This window comes from Anomaloglossus baeobatrachus, unplaced genomic scaffold (genome assembly GCF_048569485.1).
Source record: "Anomaloglossus baeobatrachus isolate aAnoBae1 unplaced genomic scaffold, aAnoBae1.hap1 Scaffold_137, whole genome shotgun sequence".
Classification (NCBI taxonomy): Eukaryota; Metazoa; Chordata; class Amphibia; order Anura; family Aromobatidae; genus Anomaloglossus; species Anomaloglossus baeobatrachus.
This window is the reverse complement of record NW_027441907.1, coordinates 561,403-566,608: the sequence shown is the minus strand read 5'-3', so window position 1 is coordinate 566,608 and position 5,206 is coordinate 561,403.

Genomic DNA, 5,206 nt, shown 5'->3' with positions numbered 1-5,206 from the left:
TGCCTTACACTATATAGATATCATGTTCATTCCCCATCTATCTTGCTCAGGAGAGCATCTCCCTCCCCCGGCACCAAGAGCAGCTCATACTGAATTGTTACATTGACTAGTAACACTGCACACAGAAATGCACCTTAATATTCCACTGTTAACCCTTTCCTCCTAGCAGTAACACACAACTCCTCACCTTGATATCATGGTGATTTATGGTCAGAATGACTTCAATGCGATCAGTGATTTCTATTCTAGCTCTGCTCACATAGATTTTATATCCACACTCAACTATAGGCCGTTCTTCATATTTTGGGGGCTTTTAGTCAGATATACTAGTTTGTGCCTGTATAGTATTGGTGTAGATGGGAGTGTAGGGCATGGGTTACATGGCACTGTGGTGGAATACTGATGGGAGGTATTGGTGCTGTGTTTGATGCTTCTACTGGGTATTTTCCTACAAATACTGGAACAGCTCACTGCTTAGAATGATCCTTCCCAGCTCTATAATATATTATATATACCCCACAATGCAGGCTCACACACACATTTGTCTCAAGTGTGTTGTAGGGACACAGATACAGTCTTGGTCATGTGACTAAAGGCTACTTTACACACTGCGATATCGGTCCCGATATCGCTAGTGTGGGTACCCGCCCCCATCTGTTGCGCGACACGGGCAAATCGCTGCCCATGCCGCACAACACCGACCAGACCCGTCACACATACTTACCTGCCCGGCGACGTCGCTGTGTCCGGCGAACCGCCTCCTTTCTAAGGGGGCGGTCCGTGCGGCGTCACAGCGACGTCACTGAGCGACCGCCCAATAGCAGCGGAGGGGCGGAGATGAGTGGCCGGAACATCCCGCCCACCTCCTTCCTTCCTCATAGCGGCTGGGAGGCAGGTAAGGAGAGGTTCCTCATTTCTGCGGTGTCACACGGAGCGATGTGTGCTACCGCAGGAGCGACGAACTACATCGTTACTGCTGCAGTAACGATAATCGAGAATGGAGACCCATGTCACCGATGAGCGATTTTGCACGTTTTTGCAACGATGCAAAATCGCTCATCGGTATCACACGCAGCAACATCGCTAATGCGGCCGGATGTGCGTCACAAATTCCGTGACCCCAACGACTCCGCATTAGCGATGTCGCAGCGTGTAAAGCCCCCTTTAGTGGGAGTGGTGTACAGGGTCTTAGCAGTAAAGAGTATTCCATATTTCTGCCAGATACCCACAGAGATATTGAAATCTGAAAAAAGAGACTTCTGCTCATTGAAGGTAAGAACTGCTCACATAGCGTTCAACTCCACAGCAAACGAGTGCTCTAGCACTGGCATCTCAGCAGGGATATTCCCCTACTACACATGTGTGTCTAGGTCACTGTGACAGTTTACAGGACATAACTCAGGGCACCTAGACAGAAGGCAGAGGGACTACTTTCTATTTCTGGTGTAGAGCTTAGTACAATATATATATATTTATACTATTACATGGGACACATGTACCTTGTATTACCATTATTCGCTGTATATGAACCCCTTTTCTCCGGGCATTATTTGTCTATAGCATTTTTCACGAACCTGAGGCAACTGAGAACCCTTCAGTGAAGGAATTCCACTAACCCTCACAATACCTACCAGGGGCCTCCCTGCAGTAACTCAGGTAGTTGTACCCATTCTCTTTCCGCATTCTATGTGTTCTTCTTCTTTCTTCTTTTTTTTCTTTTTTCTTCTTTTTATTTCTATCATGTAGTTCAGGGGTTTATAGATATATGTCCTGCATCTCATATTTCCTTTAGTGGTGCTTCTTACCCATTCTCATATCATTTACCCTAGTATTTCATGATCCTGAGGCGACTGAGAACCCTTTAATAAAGGAATCCTTTTTCACCTGAATTGTCAAGTGATACTTACCAGTGACTATCACGTAATGTTACAGGTAGTTCCATTTTCTTCCTCTTCTTTCTCTCCTTTCTTCTTTGTCACACGGTCCATTGTGTTATAGCCCACGTGTCATGATAACACTTGTACCATCTTTTCATTTAGATTCCACCTACAATTATTTACCGATTCCAGTTCTGGAATAGGCTTTCATCATCTACTCACTAGAATTCTCAAGTTCATAAGGTACTGAGACATATACATGTTCACACCATTATAAAGAACAAAGTATAAACATTGAGGTTTTTCTCACACCCATGTTCCTGTGTTCTTTGATATGATATGTGTTCATTTCCTTCACTATATAGGATTGCAAGTTTTCCATTTGTACCTTAATGGCAATGACGCTATACAATTGAACACATATCATCCTGTTATCCATATAGGTGTGTATTTACCTGCTTGACTATTTTTGGTTGTTTGATCCAGAATGTTTCTCCAGATAGGTCATGTGGAAATTTTCTTTCCTCAGTACAAATGTTTTCACTATGGCTTTGGAAAATTTTTTTGTATGTGCATCATGGTCATTTGACCCATTGTACTCTCAAGTAGCAATATATTGTACTGTTATGTTGTACTATGTACTAATTACGTGTTTATATGGTTTTGTAACCCTTTATGATCTTAGATAACTTTATCCTTGATAAAGACCTAAAAACAAGCTCGAAACGTTGGATGAATTATCCTTTTGCACAAATAAAGAATTTTCAGCATTCTAAGAGTTCTTTTCTTACGTTATTGATCACTATAGTGTGCCAGAGCTATTTCTATTGAATTGACTCTTATTTTTTCTGAGCACCTGCTATATACACAGTGAGCCAGACATATTCAATTTTCATTCAGAAGGCAGAGGGAAGCCTTAGCAGCTGAGCCTATATCTTGGCTTGTGAGCATTAGAACAGGCCGGCGATTACAGGGTAACATGAAAAATGTCCAGCTTGCATTATGACTAGAACATGACAATATCCTTTTAAGTACTAACCTATGATGCGTTCCTAAGCAGTTGATGTTATATGTTCTACATTTCATTTTCTGCATACTTTCCAAGTAGTAGAATTTGCTTTGATATAGGCAACTGGATTTTCACAATGAAAAGGCAAAGGATAACGCCCGAAAAAGACGCCATACATTATGTCAGTGCCATCACTGACAAACCTGGATTGACCATGAAATACATCAATCCCCTTAAAGGTGAGTTAAAACAAGTTTTAACTAAATTGCCTTAATATTGTCATGCATTAGAATGACTGTCTTAGGTAATGATAAATATTTTCTACAGGAAGAGGAGTGTTTGCTGAAACTGAAATCGAAAAAGGGAGTTTTGTTGCAGAATATCGAGGTGAGCTCACGTATGCACTTACGATGGTAGACAACTACTCGAGATTTATGGTTGTGGTACAAGTCAAAGATCTAATGGCCCATACTGCAGCGAAGGTCTTCCAAGCACACTTATGCAGACCTCATGGCTACTCAGAGAGAGTCCTCACAGATCAAGGCACTGCCTTTGAAGCGGAAATCTTCAAGGACTTCTGCAGCTTTTACCGATGCAGGAAGATGCGTACTACACCCTACCATGCTCAAACCAATGGTTATCAACCTGCTCAGGACTTTACCCCATATTCCAGATGTGGCCTTACAAGTGATTTATAGAGGGGTAACAATACGTTGGGATCATCGGATCTAATCTCCCTTTTTATACACCCTAAAATCTTGTTTGCGTTAGAATAAACAATAACATCATAAAGGTATAGCAGTACCGTTTCAAAGTTTCGGTGTCCCAAGCAGCATTCCATCAGCCTCTGGAAGGTTCCTGGCAAATTGCACAGCTCGAAGGGCATGCTTTTGAACTCGCAGAGACCCATCGGGGTGGCAAAGGCGGTCTTCTCCCGGTCTGCCTCAGCAACGGACACTTGCCAATAGTGACTAGTGAGATCAAGGGTAGAAAAATAATTTGCAGTTGTCAATGCAGCTAGCTATTCCTCAATACAGGGGAGTGGTGCTGTCCTTCTTCTTTAACAGGACCAACGGAGCTGCCCAGAGGCTACAACTGTCACGGATAACCCCAGTCTCCTTCATGTTGCTCAACATGTCCTTGGTACACTGGTAATGTGCAGGTAGATTTGGCTTATATCTCTCTTTGATGGGTGGGTGTGCACTTGTGGGGATGTAGTGTTTGACCCCTTTTATTTTTCAAAAGTCTAGCGGATGTTTGCTGAAGACTTGCTCGTATTCTTGCACTAGCCTGTAGACCCCCTTCTTGTGATGTGAAGGTGTGGAGTCAGTGCCTACGTGTAATTCCTTACACCACTCCTCTGGCTGACTTGGTGAGCTGTCACTGAATGGGTGGGCTGAAGCAATGGTGGATGCTGCTGTTTGGATAGCATGTGTATCTACTGAGAACAGCTTATCAATGGTGGCAAATCGGAGCAGCTTAATCTTTTGCTCTCCGCAGTTCAACACTCTCATGGGCACTCTTCCCTTCCATATTAATGAATAAAACTATGATGTAAATAGCATATAGATACCCCACAAATGCAGATAAAAGTAGGTTATGGGAAAAGGGGGAAGAGAGAAACAGGAAAATAGTGGAATAAAGTATACCTTCCAGGTGGGAGAGGAAATGGCAGCACAGCCAGTGGAGGTGAAGCAAGGGGAGCCTGCAACTAAAGAGTTGAGAGCGTTATCACATGGTGACTGAGCCTGATTGTAACGGGAGCATAGAGGTGCCGATCCTGTCTTACCTGCGTTGGTGTAGAAGTGGGTGTCCTGTGGTGGAGTCAGCTATGTGCAGTGGTGGCCGTGGGTTCTTTTATGTGCGACCGTAGTAATAGCTGTGCCCACTTCCTGTATGGGAGTGGAATGCAGTGAGGCTAATGGAACGCACGCCTGCGCATTTGTGTTTAACGTCGCGCATGTGCAGAACGGAGAAAAGGCTGCGCTCACTTCCTAATGAAAGGGAGTGAGACGCAGCTGGGAAGGGAAGGGAAAAGATTAGGGTTTGGGGATGATGAAAGGGCTTTCTACGGGCAAGGATGGCAAAGGGTGGCAGTGACGGAAAGTCAGGCAGATGGTCCTGTCCTGTCCTGTCCGTCCGTCTTTTTGTATCATGAATTGGAAAGACTGCAAGGGGGAGGGGAGGTGCTTGTGCCCAAAAGGAGGAGTTATTCAGATTCATTGCAGTGGGCGGCGGCTGCAAAAAGCACCATTCTCCTTGTTTTTGCTCTGCAAAACAGCCTTTTCAAGGGTTTGGCTTGGGTGACAAAATGTCTTCT